This window comes from Rattus norvegicus, chromosome 7 (genome assembly GCF_036323735.1).
Source record: "Rattus norvegicus strain BN/NHsdMcwi chromosome 7, GRCr8, whole genome shotgun sequence".
In the NCBI taxonomy this organism is placed as follows: Eukaryota; Metazoa; Chordata; class Mammalia; order Rodentia; family Muridae; genus Rattus; species Rattus norvegicus.
The window spans coordinates 90,868,188-90,892,698 of record NC_086025.1 but is presented as its reverse complement, the minus strand read 5'-3'; the positions used below and the strand labels follow the sequence as shown (position 1 = coordinate 90,892,698).

The following is a 24,511-nucleotide window of genomic DNA, read 5'->3' as shown; positions in this document are numbered from 1 at the left end:
TGGGGAGCCATGGACAAACTTATGTATATTCTTTGGTTGGTAGCTTAGTCTCTGGGAGCTCTGGGGTGGTTAGTTGCTATTGTTGTTCTTCCTATGGGTTTGCAATCCCATTCACTCCTTTAGTCTTCTCCTAACTCTTCCATTGGGGTCCCCAGGCTCAGTCCAATGTGAGTATATGTCTCAGACAGTCGCTGGCAGAATCTCTCAGTGGCTATTAGCTTGAAAACATAGAATACCCATGGTACACATCACAGACCATATGAAGCTTAGCAAGAAGGAAGGGCAAAGTGTGGGTGCTTCAGTCCCACTTAGAAGGAGGAACAAAATAATCATGAGAAGTAGAGGGATGAAGGAACCTGGGTGGGGGAGGGGAGGGGAGGGGTGGAAAGGGGGCAGGATCAGGTATGGGAAGAGACAGGAGAGATGTCCAGAGAGTCAGGAGAATGAATAGAAATATGTAGTGGGGGTAGGAGTGGGGGTGGGGGAACTACTAGAAAGTCCCAGATTCTAGGGATGTGAGAGGCTCCCAGGACACAATGGGATGCCGTTAGCCAAAGTCTCCAACAGCAGGGAGATAGAACCACCTCCAGTAGAGGTGGCCACACCTGGTCCCCAGTTGAGGGATGGGGCCATCCACACATTTCAAAATCTTGTATAAAGGAAACATGGGAACAAAAACATGGAACAGAGACTGAAGGAAAGGGTATCTAGAGCCTGACCCCCTTGGAATCCATTTCATTCACAGACACCAAACCCCAACACTATTGCTGATGCCAAGAAGTACTTGCAGACAGGACTCATTTTTTGTCTCATTCAACATTCTGAATGTCAGGATCAACAATTTGTGTTTTTAAATAAATCCCCTGTTGATTTTTTAAATGTATGTCCAATTTTGGATTAAGTTATCCCCAAGCCACTTTCCCCTCACTTATGCATATATTTATGTAATTATGGACACATTTCTGTGGCAGACTGAAGGCAGCCATTAACAAAGTGGATGGTGAATGAAGGGATAAGTAAGCAAAAAGTATGAGAGGATCAGCAGTCAGAGATTTGGAACCTTACAGCAGAGACTTTCCAACCACTGCCAGTAACTCATGAAACTTAGCAGTGTATGAATTACTGCTCAACTTCTAGCTGGCTAAGGTACATTTCTTGAGCCTGTAGTTCTCATGGCTGAGTGCTAGACAGCCTTCACTATAAGGGTGTGTGTGTGTGTGTGTGTGTGTGTGTGTGTGTGTGTGTGTGTATCTGTGTTGGCATGTCAATGGATGCTTCCCACTCTCTTAGGTGGGGAGATTTTGAATGGTACTGTACATTAACTTCCAGGGCCCATACAAGTTCAAGTTTTAGTTGTCCCAAGTCAGAACCTCTGTGAATATGTCTTATTTGTAGTTTGACTTCCTTCCATATTTCTTGTTCTTCTAGCCCTCTGATCTTTCTTGATATTAAGATTTACACTTAATCCTTGTGTAGAGAAATTCAAACTAAGGCCATCCCTAAATAATACTAAATCAGACTATTGCTCCCACAGTAGAACACAGCCTTGTCATCTTGCGGACCTGTTTTCTCCTCCTTCCAATTTTATTCCCCAATGGACCCCACCTGCCTTTTATGTTAGTCAATAAATATTGTTGAATTGAATACCTTATTTTCCAAGAGAACTTCTTTCTGTTTTTTTCCTTATAAGAACATCTTTAAATGGTGCTTGAAAGGAACTTCCCCATCAGTTCTGAAGTGGTTTGATATCTGAGTAATTAGGACTGACAATATTGTCTTCTGAGTCTGGTCTGGATGAGGATCCTGCCTACTTCAGTAGATTATTGTTAGTATTCAAGAGAGGTCTTTTTTTTTTTTTTTTGGTTTTTTTTTTTTTTTTTTCCGGAGCTGGGGACCGAACCCAGGGCCTTGCGCTTCCTAGGTAAGCGCTCTACCACTGAGCTAAATCCCCAGCCCCGAGAGGTCTTCTTAATATACAAAAGGAATCATATAATTTCATTCATTTAAAAATATCTTATGATCTTTCTCTCTCTGAGTGTATGGGTACATGTGGCAAGAGCATGTGCACGTGTTTCGTGTGTGTGTGTGTGAGAGAGAGAGAGAGAGAGAGAGAGAGAGAGAGAGAGAGAGAGAGAGAGAGAGAGAGAGATATCACGCTCTAGGGTGTCTTGTCATTGTGAAGCTGAAGATTCTGTCTCAGTTCCAGTCCTTATCTAGATGGGCTGGTGGTGCCTATGCTATAGTCTTTGAATGACACTTAGAGTGGAATTCTTCTTCAGCCTACACACTATAAACTAGAAGTACCCATGATAAGGACATTCTTGTGTTTAGAACCCAAATATTATGCTTCTCATCAAGGTGAATGGAGTTTCTTACATGCTTAAGTAAGTAAGTTTCTTACATTCTTACAGTTTTGGTGCATGTATTTCCTGAAAATATTTTTGTTTTGCATTTTATTGTTTTCCTTCTTCCTTTTACTTCTCCCAGTTTTTTTCTTCTCTATCAACTGTCATGCAAGGGAGGATTTATTGCTTCCTCACTTGTATTCACCCAGTATTTAAAAGCATCCTACATATCACAGTGTTTTATAACAATATATTATGCACCTTTAACCCTCTACAAATAACAATGACTGCGAATCCAGTGATGGTAACTTCACTTAGGTTTTTATAAGTGAAAGGGTTGTCATAGAGTCTGGTCCACAGAGTTTAATAAATGAATTTTTAAGTGAAAAGATTCCAAGGGATTGACTAGCAAGGGTGAGAGAGCACCAATGTCCTTGAGTCCTGTGTGTTCCTTCTCTGGTTCCCATCACTGGGGAGAGGGCAAGGGCTCAGGCACAGGTGTAGTTGATGAGAAAAGCAGAGTTGGAGATCTAGCTCTGGCCAGTGACTGCTTGTCGCTCTTTGGCGGGGATTTGGCCTTGCTGAAGGAATGTTGATTGAGGTTTTTTCTGAGTCTCTGGAGGCACACTTAATTGGGAAAGGCTGTGCGGGGATGCAGATGCTTAGGTACATCTGTTGTTGAGCAGGAGCTCTTTCTTTTCGTCCAGTTGTATTCTCCATGCAGAAGCTCTCTTGTCGTGTTATGAATGATGGATGTCATCTCCAGGTAGCAAGCTTATTTTTTTTTCAGTCATGTGGCTCCAGTTTATTGAAAACAATTCTTAGGTGGGGGAACCGTGGGGATTCATCATGTTGGCTAGAGTAAAAGACAGAACTTGAATTATGCTCACATGTGGGAATCGTTGTTTCATATGACTTGGAAGACAGGTGTTCCATGATGATACAGAGAACTGGAGATAGCAAAGGACAGCAGGAATTCTGGGTTGTTGAGGCATGTAAGTTAGGCCAAGAAATGCTATTATAAAAGAGCTAATTGGATAGGCATTCCAGAAGAATTAGGACTGACCTATGGAATATACTCAAAGCAAAGAAAAGCAACAGGAATAAGAAGAGAGTGGCACAAACTAGTTAAGATGGCTGAGCTCATCTCTCCTAAGCCTGGGAGAGGTTAGAGATAAAAACAGGAAATACTGTGAGCAGAGACCCAGGAGCTTTGACTTGTCTGTAAATCTGATTGTTAACTTTTTTAAATAATGAGGCACATTGCTTTAGATTTGAGATCTGAAGTTAGAATGACCTTCTATTGAGGGAAAGATCTGCATATAAACTGGGTTTTTAGGTATCGATTAGTTGCTGCTTGAATGTTTTTGTCCTTCAGTATTCATGAACATGTTGGAAATGTAATCAATAAAGCAAGCAGTGAGAAGAAGGCTAAATAGATAGTGTTTAGATCACTAGGTATAGCTATGATAAATAGAATGATATTTGTAGGAGTCTTGCTATTTCTACTCCCCTGCAATGTGAAGACAAAATATTCATCTTTTTCCTCTTTTCCTCTGCCATGTGAAGACACAGTACTTGTCTTTTTTTCCTGTCTGCCTCATACCATGTGCGGATATCAGATTCAAGAAATAAGAGAAATACTTTTCCATTTATTATAAATATCCTAGTCACAAGCATTCTATCATAACATGACAAAACAGAACAAGGCAGTAGAGTTGTAGAAGAAAAAAAAATCAGATTGCTTACCTGGAGAGATTCTGGGGAACACCTCCAGCAATGTGCTTTGGGTTAAGTGATTTAACAAAGGATCCTGACATGCTGTAGACTTGCAAGTGATGGAAGCTATGTAGAGAGAGGTGGAGAGTGGATATGGAAGCACAGATGAAAATGTACCAGCAGAATTGGCTGTAACTAGTAAGTGAATGATGCCAGGTATTAGAAGACAACCTTTAGTTAAAGAAGCATTGGTGTGACTTGGAAGAAATTCTGGAGTTTTAAAGATCAATTATCAAATTGATTATTTGTCAAATCCATACATTATATAATGACTCACTGAGTTTAGTTAGGGCTGCTAGCATAAACTTGGGCAGGAGGTTGTTTATTGAAGCATGGACAACTGTTCAGTGGCTACGCTTAACAACCATCAACTGCCAATAGACCCTCAGGGAAGAATGGATACTCATGAGCTCTCCCCTATCTTGTATAGGTCTTGCGTAGTTAACCACAGCTGGATTGAGTTTATGAGCAGAATGATATACCATGTCTGGAAGATGCCTTTTATTAAAAAGCATACCTCCATGTCCTCTGGTTCTTATATTCTTTCCTTGAACATTGGAAGGGTTGATATAGATGTCTCCTTTAGTTTGAACACTTTAGCATCTATTTTTGGTACTCTGACAAGAGTCTCTGATAGTAACATTCAATTGGGTATGAGTGATCTTGTTTAACATAGAGGGTGTGTCTGGAGGTGGTTTCTATGAAGTCAGAAGCTCTGAGGAAATCAAATAGTTGACTGGGCTGGGATGGTATTGCTAGGAAAACAGTATCAGGATGGGCATGGGAGGAAATTAAGATTCAGGGATTTGCTCCTGGAGAAGAGAGATCTACTTTGTGGTTAGTTATTGATGGCATTAAACTCATGCTGTGAGGAGTGTGGAACACCTAGCCTGAAAGCTTACTGGTAGATATTTAAGGTGTACTCAAAGGGGAAGGGAGGGGGGAGGGAGGGAGGGAGGGAGAGAGGGAGAGAGAGAGAGGGAGAGAGAGAGAGAGAGAGAGAGAGAGAGAGAGAGAGAGAGATTGATTCTTGAGGAGATATAGTCCCTCTGAGGGTATTCTGCAAGTAATCAAGTGGTTTGTAATGTCTGTCAGGATTATACAAGAAGAAATGGTCATAAGTGACAAGAAAAAAAGTGGAGTTAAGGGATGCTGTTTAAGTTAACTTGCATACTAAATTCCCTTTGATTCCAGGGAGACATTTTCTTTTATTCTGAATTACATCATCTATCTCACCCTACCTGTTAAGTTTTTCTTAAATGACATTAAAAAGTGATGGACCAAGTTTCATTAGCATTATGACTGTGCCTGAATGTCTGCATTCAGACTACTGATACTCATTTTCTTGGATCTTTCTCTCTTCTCTTACAGAGTCTAGAGAGTAGAAGTGAAGTTCATGTACTTGGGAGAGAGCTAGGAAGGCTCAAGAGGAGCACCATCCGCTTTCTCCTTCTCCCCCTCACACACTAAGCGCCACACATACTTTATTTCTCCATTTCTCTGAGAATCTACACTGTCACTTTCTTCTTCAGGGAAAGGGCCTCTTCTAGTTCCATCTGTACATAGCTGGATCCTGTTGCCACTTCAGTGAAACCTCTAACTGTACTGCCTAGAAGCCAGCTCTCCTTTCCTTGTGACTTGTCATGGAAATGTCTCATTCCCCGTATGGTAACATACCGCTCTTCCAGTTGTTTATTTGAAATTGCCTATTTATTTCCCCAATGAGCATTCACAATGGAAAGTCCAAGGACTCTGTGTATCTTGCTAGCTATTTTATCCACAGTGTCTAGAGCAGATCCAGGCAATCATCATAGCTTTCATGCATGATAGTAAGGGGAAGAAGAACTATGAAAAGCTAATTGGTCTCCCCATGGGCCAAAGGTTCTGGGATGGGTGTATTTTACATCCTGTACATTTAAGCAGTGATAGCACTAAACTGACTGTTTTGTTGAATGGCATTGATTTTTTATGAAACAAAGGTAGGGCATTTATCCTAGTGAAGATTGAAGTATGCAAGGTGCATGGCCTACAATAATAATAATAACTCAACTACTTATGGAAATACCAATCACAGTGATTACAATACTTATGTACTCATTCCCCGTTTGTAGGGGAGAGAGATTGTGGGAAATGTCAAGGGAAGAGAAAAGGACTTTTAGTGGACCTCAGTGGGCTTGGAGAGCATACAGTGACCTGGGACAAAGCCAACTGGGTCCATGGAGCAGTGGGTTGCCTGAGACGGAGAAAGAGGATAATATGTGTGCCAATTGGTTCAGCTTTGTTGACAAATTTCAACCTTTCTACAATATGAGTTTAGTGTCTTTAAATGAACTTGAACTTTTAGTAAAAAGTCTGAAGTCATTCTTGTTCTTTGGATAGTTGTGGGACTTTGTAGTGGTTTATCCTGTTTTACGAAGGACTCTCTGGTAATTTCCTCTGCAAGATACCAGAAGATGAAACAGATTAGCTTGTGGTCACTTACCTAGGAGTGCTTACCCTGTGATATGACTGAGGAGAAGCCAAAGTCTTTGCACTAGAAAAGTTAACAGAGAAAAATAAGTGAGAATCAGCTATATCTTTGAAACTTTTTGAGGTTGACTCTATTCCATTAGGTGATTATAGATATCAATATAGATATATTTTGGGCTTCACATATCTTTCATTGTTGGCAGATTTCTGTGACAAATGTTACATTAAGGACTAGTTAATTACCTAATTATTTAGGTTTATCTTGTTGAATTTCTTCTCCTTGAAGATTTATCTCTTATCCTTGCTGTATGTATTTTCATAAATAACTGGAATCATGTAAGTCTCCATAAAGAGGCCCTTGAGGCACAGGAGAGGAAATGCAGTGTGGAGTGAGAGTGTTAGCCATGCCACCATTACTATATCAGACCATGCAAGTCCCTTATCCCCAGTCCTTCATGCCTAAAGGCTTCCATTACAAAATGGGATTGATTAATGGAATAGGCTCCATGAAATACTGCTGGAAGATCTGAAATTATGGAGGAATGCTGGACAAAGTCCTTTTGAAGCCCTGGATTTGGGCTTGAGTGGTGGCTGAGTTGGTCAGCCCATCAGCTCTCCTGTGCCCATGCCACGAGGACCAGCTCTTCCACTTTGCCCAGGTGAGGGTTGTGGCCAGCTCCCCTGCTTGTGGCAGCTGACATCTACCTCATCTATGAACTGCTGAAATACTTGAAGGCCCAGCCTGTCCTGAGAACCAAAGCTGTAGGATCTTCATGACACAGGGCAACAACAGGATATGTGAGAGAACTACTGGGGAGCATTCAATATTGATAGTGGAGCAGAGGCCAGAGGCCTCAAAGAAGATCAATGACTGATTTCAATGAACATTTGCAAGTAAAGATGTTTGGGTAAAAAGGTATACTGTTTGACACACCATGACATATCACAGTTTCCATGGTTAGATGTTTTTCTATCTATCTATCTATCTATCTATCTATCTATCTATCTATCTATCTATCTATCTATCTATCTATCTATCATCTATCTATCTATCTATCCATCCACTTATTTATTTATACATATTTATATACTTATTTATATGTTTATTTATTTATATTTTTGCTTTTTTGGGAGGAAGGTTGCAAGGGTGAAGGGCAGATATGGAGGTATAGGGAGATGAGCAGGAGAGGGGTGCATGATGTGAAATTCCCAGTCAGTAAAAAGTTAAAAAATGTCCTTTTGAAGGGCTCCAGTTTCCTCTTCCTAATACAGAAATATTGAAATTATATGGAAAAGGAGTAAATGTAAGCAAATGGTTCAGGTTTTCTGCTTGACCTTGGAAGCAACTTTTAACTTACGGAGAGAAGAGGGAGGAAAGAGGAGACAGGGCTTAAAGTGCGGAATCATGTTCAAACACTCCCTCTCTTGGCCTGCTACAGTTTGAGCCTCTGTCGAAGGCTTATTAGTCTTTCTGAACTCCACTCATCAGTTGGGGTTTGAGGCAACTCTCAGCCTTTTGGATTTCTGGGAGCTTGGACATTAGCTGGGGAAAAGACAATCTAGATAAAGTGATGGTTACTGAACACCAGTCCTGAGACACAATAACCCTGGGCTGAAATGGAACTTATTTGAGCTGGAGCCTTTCTGCAAACCATTCCTTCATCACCTGTGGGGTTTGAATACAACCAGGAGAGATATTTGAAATTCAGAACACACAAAGAGAGCACAATGACCATTGATTTGCCTTCCAAAGGGACCACATTCTCCCATGGGAAACCTCCAGATCAATTGTCTAGGCGTCTCCTGTTTTATAGCTGCTTAAATGTGTGTAGGCAAGGCTTCTAAGAAACCATGGAGTCCTCTTTAGCTATGATGGGAAAGCAGAGGGGTACAGTTAGGGAAAATGATGATTTTTATTAAATTGTGTTTCTACTGTAGATGCCTTTCAGAAGATTATATTCCAGATGTTTGCCTGGGATCTCCTCTGGCCACCTGTGTGCTTGTTGCCTCTGGGTTTATGTCCTTGCATCTCATAGTGAATGCACTCTCTGATTTCCAATAGCATTTAATTTTACATGCATGATCTGAGTTAATCAGTATAGCATCAAGGTGGTGGTATGATTGCCTCACTGCTGAGATTCTTAACTACATACTACAGAGACCAGGGCATGTGTCATCTGCTAGACTTTTTAATGAATACAGGCGTCTGTCTTGCTCACCTTGACGTTTTCCACAGTCGCATGCCAAATCTATAGATGAAAGCACCCCGTTTTGCTTAATCTGTTATAGTTATTAGATTCTTCTGGGTATGCAAATCTTCTGTAATTCCATTGTCCATTTGAATATGAGGAGGGAGAAATTACAATTTGTAAGAAAGTTAATATAGAGAAAGTGGAGAGTTGGAGAGTAACCTTGACTCTTGCCGTTCTCAGAAGTCAGAGGAGAGATATTGTCCAAGTGTACACAGTAAGCATGGGTACATGTCTTAAGGAAAGCCTTGTCCTTCAAGACACACTGGGCTCTATATTTTATATTTTCTTTTCTTTCCCTAGAGAAACCTCATAGCCATAGTCCAATGAAAGATCGCCATTTTATAGATTTAGGGCTTGTTGCTGGGCCTGGTGTTCTGCTAACCCTATTGCCCCACCTCTCTCTCTCTCTCTCTCTCTCTCTCTCTCTCTCTCTCTCTCTCTCTCTGTGCGATTTGAGTATTTTTTCTCTAAAGCTGTGAGAATGACTTGTGTACTAGTCTTGCTAACTAGCCGATCAACACTTTGTCTATTAAGAGGTTAGGGTGTGAGGGGGCAAAGCATTTGTACTTGATGTTCCTGTCAAAGGTCATGAATGAATGCCAAAGGCACAATTTTCCTTGTTAAATATTAATGCACATTTTGCAACTACTGAATATTTTAGCTTAACCCATTACTTTTGTGTTAAGAAGTCCTGCTATGCTAAAAAATTTCCCTATTTGTCTTCAAAATAAAATAATCATAGTTTAGTGGAAAGAACCAGAGACTTATTCAAATATTAATCTCAGAGTTGTCACTTACTGTGTGTTGATAAAAATCAAATCCTTTTCTCTTTTTTGGGGGGAGGGATGCATACATATGAGTTTCTACATCCACTAAAGGAAATGGAGTAGGGGTTTTGGGAGTCATTGGCTGGATCCTTGTGAATATTGGAATCAGATGGCTTGGCTTCCAAAATTCCTTCCATTACTCACTAGCTGTGTAATTTGGAGACATTCACATGGACGTTTATAAGAGTAAGCTTCCTCACAGTATAAAACAGATAGTAAGGGTTCAAAGAATTAGGGGGCAAAATAAGGGACAAAAATGCTCAGCAAAATATCTAGCATATGGTAAAAGCCCAACAGGTGTTAGGTCTTATTATTTATGTTCAGATAGGCCAGCTCTGCAACCTCAGTGAGGTTCTTTAAATCTTAATTTCAGGACTGTTGTGAATCAGAGGAAAGAAAGCTCGGTCCCGATGAGTTGTCGCTTTGTCTATTAGACATCAGTGTGTACTTGATTATTCCTATTTCCGCCTTTAGAATTCAGGGTGATGTGTTCAGGGCTGCTACTTGAGATCTGTGGAACCAGTACAGAGTGATTCGGTCCACATCTGTAATAGTTTAATAGACGTCCACCAGATCACCCTTCCAGCGTTTGTTGTTGTTTTTCTCTTCTGCTTTCATTTTGGACTCTCTATTCACTTGGCCACTTGCCAGATCGTTCGGTCACCAGTTTAATTTTCTGGCCTCTCTTCATCTTTGCTTTGTCACTCTTTTGTAAAAAAATGAGCGGAGCTATCCTGGAATACACGTGAGTGTCAAATGTAGACTAAAACCAGCAGAGAACTAACATATTTATAGGTGGTGTTTATTTTCATCGATGTGACCATGTCCTGTTCAACCTGGGAGCCAGAGAAAGGAAAGTATAATTAAATAAGCTCTCCGCATAGTACACCAATATGAAGATGCCCTTTGTGAATTTGAGTCAGTGACCTTACACTGGCTTGGCATTCTTTCTTATGGGCTGGTTTCTAGTTTACTGGCTGATTGCTCCTTGAAACTCTGATAAACTTGAGAGTGTGACTAGAGGCCACAGAGAGGAAGGCTTTCCTGTGTTAAGATATTAAGAACTCTTTTCTGTGAGTCTACTCCCACTATCCCCTACTTGACAGACAGAAGGTAAGAGGAAAAACCCCAAACCAAAAAAAAAAAAATCAACCCAAAATGCAAGCCAATACCACTCTTCCTCTGAATGGCTGGTCACTGATCCTTGGAACTGTTGACAAATTACAACTAGAGAGAAATTATTTCTGACAATGAGAATTGGAAGAAGATTGGTTATTTCCTGGCACAAGGGAGGAAACAATTTGATTGATTTCCAGGGAGTCTCCTCTCAAAATTGTTTGGGAAGAAAGCAAAGCTCATAAAATAACTTTAAGAACATTTGGTGAAATCTACGACCTAACCAAAAGGTTTCCGGGTCTCTCCTTCTGAATTGCCACCTAGGAACCTAGTTTTAGAGGTATCCTCATTTGTATTGGTGCATGTTATGAATAACTCAAATTGACCGTATTTGAATGTTCAACTGCTTGTTGAAGGGACAGAAATCCCTAACTGAAGTACCTGAAGTATTCATCACAAAAAGATTAATGCTGCCCTTTTGTGACAGTTTAGACACTGGAGAATCTCTGACCTGGATGGGAATCTGGGAAATCCTGAGCCCCAGGCTGCCATGCACAGCATTGAAGCTATCATTTACAGACATCATTGCCTCTATTGCAGTTGGTGTCTGGCCAGCTAAGGACAGTCTCCTCTGTGAAGCAGAGAATGTAACAGTGCTTTTGAAGTCTGGCAGCTCACTAAAGTGGACTGGAAAAGTTAACAGTACAGGATGACACTGATGCCTGAGTCTCAAGCAGTTAAATCAGAACCCACGAGTTCTGCACTACTGAAGGAGTTTAAAATACTGCAGAAAATTCTGAGGTAGGTTGAGATCCTGTTTTGTACTTGCAAAGGTATTCCTGCTATGTTTCTTGTATGTTTCTTCCTGATTAGTTGTCTAGCCTTCTTAAGATTCATTTCCTTTGGGTGTAACTGCACAGCACTCACTGGATGCGTGTTTTTATATTGGTTGTTACAACTGCATCCAGAACTCTTTGCAGTCAGATAGGATTTACTATTCTCCCATCCCAAGGGCATTGTCTCAACATTGTTCCTGAGTATTTCTCCCATGGACAACTGCTGTCATGCGAGTTTAAGGTGCATTTTGGGACTTATATCTCCTGTGCTTTCAGATGTGACTCCAGTTTCCAATAATGTCTTGCATGAAGTACAAGACAATAGGCATTAATTAAACAGCTGAGTGGCTACAGTAAGGTCTTTGATGTGTGACTCAGACTTTGCTCCAAACAATATAAAAAAATCACTGTGCTTTAAGCTTTAGACGTTTTCAAACAAAGATCTCAGAAGGACATTGGTTTGGGGTAGAGCATCTCGGATTCAGCTCAGTATCAGGCTTTCACTCAAGCCTGTGACCACTGCAAGTCTTCTCCATCTGAGGCTCAGAGACACAGATATTTAAGGCATGCTCTTCAAAGGATGGAGAATAAATCACCAGAGACCATGTGACTCCTCTGATGGCTTTGGCTTATAATGGGACATTGCTACTCTGCCAACATTACATTGACTAAAGCAAGCCAGACCCAGGATCAGTGGGACAGAAAGTACCTTACTTTAGTTGGAAATCTAGAAGAAAAGAGGAGTAGTGCTTACTTTTAACTACATGGAAGGAATTTGGAATTGGGAACAATGTACCTTGGCTACCACCGAGTTTCGTTCTACATTATGACCTTCATGGTTTCCTTTCTTGCTTATGGTAGAGAAGGGCAGTATCCCACTATCCAGCTCACTGGTCATCCAATCTTTCCTTTACTCATTCCTCTGTTTCTGGATCTTTAAGCTTCCACATTTCATAGGGCATCCATACTTTTGTTTCCATGTTGGATTCATAGAAATATTATGATTTCATTGTTTTTTTCTGGAAGAACAAATTGCTATGATTGTGCTTCTTTTCAGCATGATGCTGAGGGCCCTTGCAGAGTATATGTATGTTTCTGTATCTGTGTCCTGTTCTTTCATAACTTCTGTAAATACTAAACTATTTAGACTCATTCTGCTTAGACATAATGTCCACTGCAGTGTCCAACTCACAGAAGGCATAACTCATGCTAGTTGATGAAATACATGTTAATGTAGGTAACATGTGGGATAATTTTTAAAACAACTAAAGAAATGCACACACACACACACACACATTCTCTCTCTCTCTCTCTCCCTCTCCCCTCTCTCTCTTTCTATCTCTATCTCTATCTCTCACATACATACATGTATATGACTCCTGTAGGTTGCCTCTTCCAACAAAATGCATGGAAAGGAGGATGATCTGCACAGAGGGGAACCCAAAGGCAAGACAAAATATCATTTGACAAGTAAGGCCTAGAGAGACGACTCAGCAGTTAAGACTGCTTACCGCTCTTGCAGAACTGGTTTCAATTCCCAGCACCCACTTGGTGATCCAGAGCTGCTGCAACTCTAGTTCTAGGGGATCTGAACACATGTGGTTCAGAAGACCCCCCCCCCATAAGAAATCAAATAAGTAAATAATAGTAAAGTAAACAATGGGCCAAATATAGCTGTTATTTACCTTCTGCATTACAATGAGTGTTGGTTGCTTTTCTCATTGCTGTGTTAAAATTGCCATATAGAGAAGCCATTCAAGGGATGAAGAATTTATTGTGGCTTACAAATTTAGAGGGTACAGTCTGTCACAGCACAGGCGCGGGATGCACCGAGGAAAGAGCTCCTGTTTGGGCCAGGAAGGGCATGATATAGCAGATATTACATGGTGCTGCAAAAGAAGCACAGTGCTTGGGTCAGAATTAAAGCCAGGCTAAAATCTGTTAGGTCTGGTCTCTGGAGATGCTTACTCCAGCTATGTCGGTTCTCCAAAGGCTCTGAAACCTCCCTAACAGTGTATTAGCAGAGGAGCAAGTGCTGAAACACATCGGCCTTTAGGGAACATTTCAAACCTACGCTACACAAGATGCTAGCCAAAGATTGTTCTTTTTTTTTTAAAGTTTTATTGGTTATTTTATTTATTTATATTTCAAATGTTATCTCCCTCCCAGTACCCCTATTCCATTCCCCTCCCCCTGTTTCTGTGAGGGTGCTCTTTGCGTTGGTATGTGTGTGTTAATGTGGACATATGTGTAGGTATGTGTACCTGTGTAACAGAGGTGAATCTTGGGTATCATTCCTTGGTGGTATTAAACTTTATTATTATTATTATTATTATTATTATTATTATTATTATTATTATTATTATAACAGGTTCTCTCTCTGGTCTGATGCTTCCTAAACAGGCCAGGCTGGTTGGCCAGTGTCCTTTGGGGATCCACACTTCTCTGTCTGCTCAGAATTAGGTTTGTAAGTATATACTGGTACAACTGACTTTTACATTGTTTCTGGATATATACACTTGAGGCCTCATGCTTCATGGTAAGTACTTTATTGACTTCACCATCTCCAAAGCTCAAATTTGTTCTTTTTTATTAATCAAGATGTTATAGACAGCATCACAGCACTTATATGGAACATCATTGTGTCTTATGCAGTGCAGATGGCATCTAGACAGCCTCCTACAATCCTTTCTTCATGTGCTTCAATTATCAACATGGAAAGTGTTGAAAAAATGAGTGGAAACATCTATTCTAGCAGCACTGCACACTTAGCCCATTAAGTCAAGTTTGATAATACTCTTTTAGTCCTCAAATGGCAACAAAGAAGTATTTTGCTTATTACAACACCCTGCATTGAATGGTTTCTGTCCTTATTAAGCCCAGGAGTTCTCTCCTCCATGATATTGTCCTACCCCTGGGTTTTTAAAAACATATTCTCTTCTAATAGAAGTGTGCATAGAGTCTTGGGAATTTTTTCAAGGATCTTAACTCTCTAATAAAATCTTCACATTAACCAGCTTGCTTCTGTGCAATATACCTAGTTAGCTAATAATATGCAACACTGGTATATTAAACCGCATTTAAAGATCACTCATTCAGAGCAATGCCCTAATAATATTTTTTACTGTGAAAAGGATTAGCAGTGGATGGTTGACAGGGTAGATGAATAGGTATTTAGCTTTTCTTAGTATAAAACATGAAAGCAAGAGCCAATGTTCTGCTGGGAGAGTTACTTGAGAGTACCTGTTGTGTATGCATTACAGGACATAGAAGGTATGATGTGGTTGGATCACAGCCTCAAGGCCAGTTCTATTCATTGTACTTTATTTTATTATTTTTAAAAGATTTATCTATTTTATTTTATGAGTATTTTGTCTGCATATATGCATGTGCATACACACATACAATTCCTCAAGAGGCCAGAAGAGGGTCATTGGATCTTCTAGGATTTGGAGTTACAGACAGAGAGCTGTGGGCTGCCCTGTGAGTGCTGAAAACAGAAGCAGCTTCTTCTGGAAGATCAACCGTAAAATTAACTGCCGAGCCATCTATCTTATAAAGCTACTTTGAAACTGGTATGTTCTCAAACTGTCTGGGTGGAAGAGTTTCTTGTTTTAGACACTGGGGAAGGACCAGAGTTGACTTATGTTTCCATACCACAAAACCGTAGGCTGGGGTGATTTAAGGAACAAAAACTTGCTTTCTAATAGTCTGAGGCTGGACGTACCAGACGAAGGTGGCGGCATGTTTGCTTCTGACAATGCCTTTCTCTCCTGGCTTGTGGGTTGTATATTTTCAGTGTGATGTCAGAGAGTATGAGGTGTGGTTCAGTGTGATGTCAGAGAGTGCGGGGTTCCACAGTCTACCCCGCCACTAGGGTGTAGGAACTTCTTTCATCAGACAAAATGGGAGATGCTGCTCCACTGCATTTACCCTATGCCTGCCGTTGGGTGATGGGCTCATAGGAAGCCCTGAAGCCCTGCTCAGCGGGGAGGAGGATGCAGCCTTGGGAGGGGGCCCCAGCCTGAGTGAAAAACAGCATAGGTTAAGACCAAAGCTGGGGTTCCCAAGTGCCAAGCTCCTGAGTACTCAGTTGCCACTGAAAACCACATGAGATTGGGAATGAAGGGGGCCTGAGGGCCTGCAAAGAGGCTGGGGCTGAGGGTTCTCAGACTCCTGGACATCCAGATGCCACTGGAAGTCATAGAGGAGACAAGAACAGAGGAGGCCCATAGGCTGAGGATGAACCTGGGACCTGGTGATTGGGGAACACCAGATTAGCTCATCTATGATTGTCTGGGATCATGGAGGGGCCTTTTGCTGGAGACTAAGATGGTGTGGCCTTGAAGATGATGAAAGAGACAGTCAGTGTTTATCCATATTGTTTATAGACTGTTCATCATGGAATATGAGTACATACTACCTCCTCAGGTTGGACCCGAGATTAAAAATACTTTTTACTGGAAGAAGTGTCTGGGAAGGGAAGCTTATTGGCTAAACTCCCAGGCCTCTAGACACCTCATCAACATGGAGAACTTTGTTCTAATCTAGGTGATGATAGGTAGTGTGGTCATGTGACAGAGGCCGGGTCAAAAGCAGGTGAGGCTCCTACCATCCTCTCAGAGGTTCCTGGGCTTCCAAACCAATCAACTTTACCAAGGTTCCTGGCACGGTCCATTGTCCCATAGAGAGGATGTTCTGATTTTGCTTCCTTTCAGGACATTAATTCTATTTTAACAAAGTTCCTCTCTTATGACTTCACTTAACCTTAATTACTTCTTTTGTATCATCTACAAATACAGGCACAGTGAAGATTAAGGCTTTAAAGTATAGATTCTGAGGAGACAAATATTTACATTATAGTAGTGGAAATTCTTTCTTCTTTCTTTCTTTTTTTTTTTCTCTTGGAGCTGAGGACCGAACTCAGGGCCTTGTGTTTGCTAGGCAAGTGCTCTACCACTGAGCTAAATCCCCAACCCCAGAAATTCTTGCATTAAGAGATGAACATGATTCTCTTTGCTCTTCTCTTCTCTGCTCTCATGCTCTTTGTCTCTGTCCCTTCTCTCCCTATTCCCCTCCTCACTTCCCTCCATGTGCCCATGGCCAGCCTCCTTGCTTCTCCCCTCTTCTACTCTTCTTCTCTCATTAAACCTCTCCATGTTGGAAAACAAAAACAAAACAAAACAAAAAAAAACCAAAGAGATAAACATGAACAGAATTAGCAAAATGAATAAGAAGATCCAGAATCCTTAGAGAAGGAAGAAGAACAGACAGAAAATGGGAGCAAAGGAACTTTTGGCTTTGTAGCTATCAAGAAACTGTGAATTTGGTCCCAGTTCTATGGCTAAGTAGGTATGAAATTCTATTTAAATGTAATTTAGTTTCCTTGGACACAGAAAGCTTTTCCAATGTGGGGAGCACAAAGAGTAAGGAGGAACTGTATGAGTGTAAAATGTGCAAAGGTTAAGGAGAACCAGGCAATAAAGCAACAACCATATGGGTTGTACTGTGGGCATCCTGAGCTTTTGGACTAATATCCACTTATCAGTGAGTGCATGCCATGTGTCTTCTATTTGTGCACAGTTAACAGCTACACAATGATTTACTATCTTTTTTTAATTGGATTTTTAAAATTTAGATTTCAAATGTTATCCCCTTTCTCAGTTTCTCTCCCCCTGCTTTTATGAGAGTCTTCTCCCACCCAACGAACTACTCCTTCCTGCTGCCATGTCCTGACATTCCCTTATACTGGGGGGGGTCCAGCCTTGTCAGGACCAAGGGCTTCTCTTCCCATTGATGCCCAACAAGGCCATCCTCTGCTACATATGCAGCTGGAGCCATGGGTCTGTCCATGTGTACTCTTTGGATGCGGTTTTAGTCCCTGGGAGCTCTGGTTGGTTGGTATTGTTGTTCTTATGGGGTTGCAAACCCCATCAGCTCCTTGAATCCTTTCTCTAACTCCTCCCATAGAGACCCTGTTCTCAGTTCAATGGCTGGCTGCAAACATTTGCCTCTGTATTTGTCATGCTCTGGCAGAGCCTTTCAGCAGATAGCTATATCAGGCTCTTGTCAGCTTACACTTCTTGGGTCACAGTTACAGAGTGGCTCAACTAGATCTCACAGATTAAGAATCCAGATGTTTCTTGGACGTTGTTCCCATTAGGAAGCTGGGCAAGGGAAGGATCTGTTTCCAACATCATTCTGGTTACAGGTAAGAGTTAGGGCCTTTACAGCTGTGGGGCTCATATCTTTGATTTCTTGGGGGCTGTTAGTAAGCTCTCTAAGGGCTCCTAGAAACTAACTCAGGTATTAGACAACATGACATTTTAATTCTTCATGGCTATCATGAAAATCAATCAGTCACATCAATATTTCTCTCTCTATCTCTTTTGTCTTTTGTCTCTCTTCTTTTAGAAAGGGATTTGGTGTATATTAAAGGCCTGATGAATCTATGATGATTTATATATTTATCAAAATTGATTTATTTGTAATTTTAACAAATGACTGAAATCTAACCATACCCACACTCAATGGATGGTATTAGGCATGCTAACAGGGCATGTAGAACAGGAGGCAAGAATCCTAACGGTACCTTAGATTCTACCTATCACAGATGCTTTATGCAAACCTTATAGATAATCATTACACAGACCCTCTAAGGCCAGTAGTGTTGAGATTGTTAGGGCTGAAATCATGCACCTGGTAGTTTGATGATCTAGTTTGATGATCAGAAGTGCTATATTCTACTGCTTCCTTTTCTTTACAATACTGCTTTGTCCCAGCAAGGTTTTTGGGTGATAATCAAATGATCATTTGATTTATAGTTTAAATAGTTTTCGATTTTTTCTCTCCAAAAGTGGACAATATCAGAAACAAAAACTTGTCTTTTTATTAAGTACTTCGAATTTCCCAAGTGGGGTCGCATATGACATTTCATTCGACCTTCACAGTAATAATAATAGCTTCAAAGAGAGTAAAGGATTTGCTCAGAATGTGCAGTTAATTGCAGATGAAGAACACATTCTTTATGAACACTGCCAGCTCAACATCTCTTTTGCAACAGCAAGCCAAGACTATAAAGACTACATAAATATCCTCAGAGGGACAAAGCGAAAGTGGGTGAACTTGCATGTGTGTGAGTATGTGTGAATCTTAAATCTGGAAGGAATTGTCAAGTGGAGGAGGCATGGTTCCAAGGGAGATTTTGTGGCTAGTTGTTGGCAGTTATGTTGAAAAGTGAGAGGGAGACAAAGAACAGCATGGTGATGAGTGAATAAACAGAGAGATCTCAAGATGATATGGTTTTTGATGAAACCCACAAAGAGGAAACCAAGGGTCCTATGTCAATGTCACGATTTATGCAAGGCTTAAGAAGGCTGTGGTTCCATTGGGAAGATGATAGTAGATTTGAACACTCATTTTATCTTTCATGGGTTTTCCCTTGTCTCATTCCCAGTGTCTTTTTGTGTTGTCATAATAATGATACAGTTAATTTAGCTGTTATAAGAATTAAACAGCATGCAAATTAGTATACACAAGCACAACCCATAGACAGTATGTACCCTCTTTTTTTAATTTTTATTTTTTATTGGATATATTTCTTTATTTACATTTTAATGTTATTCCCTTTCCTGGTTTCCTGTCCATACGGCCCCTATTCCCTCCCCCTCCCCCATAAGGGTGTTCCCCACCCTTACCATCCCTCCTTATCACCTTCCCCAACATTCCCCTGCCCTGGGGGTCCAACCTTGGCTTCCCCTTCCACTGGTGCCCAACAAGGTTATCCTCTGCTACATATGCAGTTGGAGCCCAGGGTCAGTCCATGTATAGTGTTTGGATTTAGCGGTTTAGTCCCTGGAAGCTCTGATTGTTTGGCATTGTTGTTCTTATGCACCCTCTTATTACTATTATTTTTGTTCTAAAAAGCTTATTAAAGGAGAACAATGACTATGACTTGATTTTCTAGAAAATATGATAAATATTATTACTATTAATAAGAAATGTTCTAACTTCCAGTTTCTGACTTCACCTGGAGCTGAACTGCTCCTACAGCTCTCTGTATCCAAATCCTTTGGGGAAGAGAGCTGGACTCTCAGAAGTTTGGACAATTCTGAGGACTCAGAGAAGACAACTACTTCTGCCCACATTCCTGACCCAAGAGAAACCCACATAGTGCCTTCTGTGCTCTCTGGGAACACCTAGGAGCAGTCAGGAGCAGGCCCTTTCAGTTTCTGCCTGCATCAAAAGCTGAAAGTCAGTCACCTAGAATGCTGACTGGAGGCTTCAGGAGACACAAACCAAGGAGCAGCTCTCTGTTCTCAGATCCACCTGAGAGAAAACAAGTCTACAGGAGGGCTGACACACAGGCTTATAGGAGGGTTATGACAAGCTAACACCAGAAACAACCTGAGGATGATAGGCAATCACAAGAAACTAAGCAACAGAAACCAAGACTACTTTGCATCATCAGAGCTCAATTCTCCCACCAAAGCAAACACTGGATATCTAAAACACTGGAAAAGCAAGATTTGGATTTAAAAACATATTTAATCATGATGATGGAGGACTTTAAGAAGGACATAAATAACTCCCTTAAGGAAATACAGGACAACACAAGTTAATAAGTAGAAACCCCTTAAAGAGGAAACACAAAAATCCCTTAAAGAATTACAGGAAAACACAACCAAACAGGTAAAGGAATTGAACAAAACCATCCAGGATTTAAAAATAGAAAGAGAAACAATAAAGAAAACACAAAGGGAGACAACCTTGGAGATAGAAAACCTAGGAAAGAGAGCAGGAACCATAGATGCAAGCATCACCAATAGAAAGAAGAGATGAGAGAATCTCAGGGGCAGAAGATACCATAGAAAACATTGACACAACCATCAAAGAGAATGTAAAATGCAAAAAGCTCCTAACCCAAAACATCCAGGAAATCTAGGACACAATGAGAAGATCAAACCTAAGGAAAATAGGTGTGGAAGAGAGTGAAGACTCACAACTTAAAGGGACAATAAATATCTTAAACAAAATTATAGAAGAAAACTTCCCTAGCCTACAGAAAGAGATGTCCATAAACATACAAGAAGCCTACAGAATTCCAAATATATTGGACCAGAAAAAAAATTCTTCCTGTCACATAATAGTCAAAACACCAAATGCACAAAACAAAGAAAGAATATTAAAGGCGGTAAGGGAAAAAGGTCAAGTAACATATAAAGGCAGACCTATCAGAATTACACCAGACTTCTCATCAGAGACTATGAAAACCAGAAGATCCTGAGCAGATGACATACAGACCCTAAGAGAACACAAATGCCAGCCCAGGCTACTATATCCAGCAAAACTCTCAATTAACACAGATGAAGAAACCAAGATATTCCATGACAAAACCAAATTTATACAATATCTTTTTATAAATCCAGCCCTACACAGGATAATAGATGGAAAATTCCAACACAAAGAGGGAAAGCACACCCTAGAAAAAGCAAGAAAGTAATCTCCTTGCAACAAAATGAAGAGAGACACACAAACATAATTCTGCCTCTAACAACAAAAATAACAGGAAGAAACAATCACTATTCCTTAATATCTCTCAACATCAATGGATTCAGTTCCCTAATAAAAAGACATAGACTAACAGACTGGATACATAAAGAGGACCTGCATTTTGCTGCATACAGGAGACACCCTCAGTGACAAAGACAGACACCACTTCAGAATAAAAGGATGGGAAACAACTTTCCAAGCAAATGATCCCAAGAAACAAGCTGGAGTAGCCATTCTAATATCAAATAAAATTGACTTTCAACCAAAAGTTATCAAAAAGATAAAGAAGGATACTTCATACTCATCAAAGGAAAAATCCACCAAGATGAACTCTTAATCCTGAATATCTATTCTCCAAATGCAAGGAATCTTACTAAAGCTCAAAGCATACATTGGACCTCACACAATAATAGTGGGAGATTTCAACCACCCCCTCTCATCAATGGACAGATTATGGAAACAGAAACCAACAGAGATATAGAGAAACTAACAGAAGTTATTAACCAAATGGATTTAACAGATATTTATAAAACATTTCATCCTAAAACAAAAGGATATATCTTCTTCTCAGCACCTAATGGTGCTTTCTCCAAAATTGACCATATAATTGGTCATAAAACAGGCCTCAACAGATACAAGAAGAATGAAATAGTCCCAGGTATCCTATCAGATCACCATGGACTAAAGTTGGTCTTTAATAACCATAATAACAACAGAAATCCCACATATACAAGGAAGTTAAACAATGCTCTAATCAACATCCTTAGTCATAAGGGAAATGCAAATCAAACAACCCTGAGATTCCACCTCACACCAGTCAGAATGGCTAATATCAAAAACCCCAGCGACAGCAGATGCTTGCAAGGATGTGGAGAAAGAAGAACACTCCTCCATTGTTGATGGGATTGCAAGCTGGTACAACCATTCTGGAAATCAGTCTGGAGGTTCCTCAGAAAATTGGACATTGAACTACCTGAGGACCCAGCTATACCACTCCTGGGCTTATACCCAAATGATTCTCTGACATACAACAAAGACACATGATCCACTATGTTCATAGCAGCCTTATTTATAATAGCCAGAAGCTGGAAAGAACCCAGATGCCCATCAACAGAAGAATGGGTACAGAAAATGTGGTACATCTACACAATGGAATACTACTCAGCTATCAAAAACAATGACCATGAAATTCATAGGCAAATGGATGGAACTAGAAAATATCATCTTGAGCGAGGTAATCCAATCACAAAAAACCCCATACATGTCATGCACTCACTGATAATTGGATATTAGCCCAAAAGCTTGGATCACCCTTAATACAATCCACAGACTACATGAAGCTCAAGAAGAAGGACGACCAAAGAGCGAATGCTTCAGTCTTCCTTAAAAGGGGGAACAAAAATCTCATAGGAGGGGATATGGAGACAAAGTTTGGAGCAGAGACTGAAGGAATGACCATTCCCACCTCGAGACCCAGTCCATATATATATATATATATATATATATATATATATATATATATAATGTGTGTGTATGTATATACATATATATGTATATATATGTGTGTGTGTACTAGATAATATTAATAAATCTAAGAAGTGCATGCTGACAGGAGCCTTATATAACTGTCTCCTGAGAGGCTCTGCCAGAGCTTGACAAATACAGAGGTGAATGCTAGCAGCCAACCCTTGAGCTGCGAATGGCGTCCCAGTTGGAGGAATATGAGAAAGGATGGAAGAGTTGAAGGGTCTTATAACCCCACAAGAACATCAATATCAACAAACCAGAGCTCCTAGGGACTAAAACACTCCTCAAGAGCACACGTGAACAGACCCACGGCTCCGGTTGCATATGTAGCAGAGGATGACTTGTTGGGCACCAATGGGGTGAGAAGCTCTTATTCCTGCCAAGGCTGGACCCCCCAGTGTAGGGGAGTGTCAGGTTAGGGAGGTGGGAAGGAAGGGTAGTTGGGGAGGGTAAGCACCCTTATAGAAGTAGGGGAGGGGGATTTGATAGGGGGCTTATTGATGTGAAACCAGGAAAGGGATTAACATTTGAAATGTAAATAAAAATATCCAATAAAAAAGAAATGTTCCAAGCACCATTTTGTGGAAAAGCTGGGCGAAACATGGCATATGGCTAATTTTCTTATATTTAATTGTCTATCTATAACCAAAAGTTCTAAAGAAGCTAAGAGTATTTTTATTTTTCCCTTGAATATACCATTCTCTTTACAAAATGAAATTTTTTCCTCTAGTATTTTTTTTGAGAAGCAATTTTTTATTAGCTTATAGATTCATGCATTTATAAACTATTGTCCTGTGATCTTAATCCTAGTTTTAACTGCTCAAGAGAACCTCCTGGGACTTACAATGATAGTGTTCATATATAAACTCTATAATAGAAAAGCCCAAGACCATCATAAACACTCAAACAAAGATGATTTCAATATTGTGAATGTGTGCACGTTGGACTATATGCACCTGTAAAAGTGAATGAACTGTATTATATTTTCCTTACAAGGCACACAGAACAGTCCAATGGCATTTCAGAACTGGAAACTATATAAGCAAAGAACCATGAGCTACAAAGGAATAATTTAAAGGTAATTGTGGTCTGTGTGTGCGTTTCTATATTAGGGACCCACTGTGGTTCCTCATCTTTTGTTTCCTTGCTCAGGGTGTTCAGGTGTCACTGCACACCAGGCTGGAAGGTTGAAGTCAGGAATCAGTGGGGTCTGCAATATCCTGATCCAACTGGGAGTGAGTGCTGGGTTGGGGAAGGGGGAATGGCCTTTTCTGTGGATTTTAGTGTTACAGATCTTTTAGAGGATACTCAACAAAACAGCTCTCTTAAACAATTTTCAGTGAAATAGTTGGTGTGTATTCAGTGTATTTGGGGTGACTAAGGGTTGTATATGAACCTTGGAGAGTGGGAAAGAGTTTCCAGGGTAAATGTAACATTATTGGTTTGAGCTTATCTTACTGTGAATGCCTCATTTTTATGGAGAGGCATTCCAGAAATCCCAGGTACTTGCTGGCCAGGTTCTTACAGGGGAAAGAGGAAGTTGAACTTGCAGGTTTTTAAAGGACCATGTGACATTCCTCAGGTAGAATATCCCCAGATCTGGTGGAGAAGAGGAAGTCTCATTAGAAAAAGGAGCCTTCCATTTTACGCCAAGCTTAGAGGGGCTATCTGAACATAGTGGATTACAACTTTAGTAGTGAGGTGTAACAGATTATTTTTAGTTAAAAAAAGCTTAATCCAAATAAAACAAAACACAAAGGACATGATGGACACTAAGAATTTAATCCCAGGAGATGACTAAAGGAAGA

The 24,511-nt window shown here is 40.4% G+C and overlaps 2 long non-coding RNA genes across 4 annotated transcripts in view; one reads left to right on the top strand and one right to left on the bottom strand.

The window, feature by feature from the left end:
- Positions 1-2,645: 2,645 nt before the first annotated feature.
- Positions 2,646-15,426, bottom strand: LOC134479734 (uncharacterized). Of its 2 annotated transcripts, XR_010053403.1 has the most exons (5): positions 15,352-15,423; positions 8,813-10,508; positions 6,607-6,657; positions 4,095-4,190; positions 2,646-3,201 (listed from the first exon to the last, which is right to left on the bottom strand). It is a non-coding gene; the product is annotated as an uncharacterized LOC134479734 (long non-coding RNA). The 2 variants fall into 2 exon arrangements; XR_010053404.1 differs by lacking the exon at positions 4,095-4,190 and having other exon boundaries at positions 2,647-3,201; positions 15,352-15,426.
- The window catches only part of LOC134479733 (uncharacterized), a 16,807-nt gene continuing 2,802 nt past the window's right edge, over positions 10,507-24,511 (top strand). The window contains exons 1-3 of one of the 2 annotated variants that reach the window (XR_010053402.1): positions 10,507-11,589; positions 13,996-15,199; positions 23,700-24,511. The exon at positions 23,700-24,511 is cut by the window's right edge and continues 2,802 nt beyond it. This is a non-coding gene — a long non-coding RNA (uncharacterized LOC134479733). Of the gene's footprint in view, positions 11,590-13,995; positions 20,600-23,699 lie in introns of those variants that run through there. The other variant, XR_010053401.1, reaches the window with a different exon arrangement.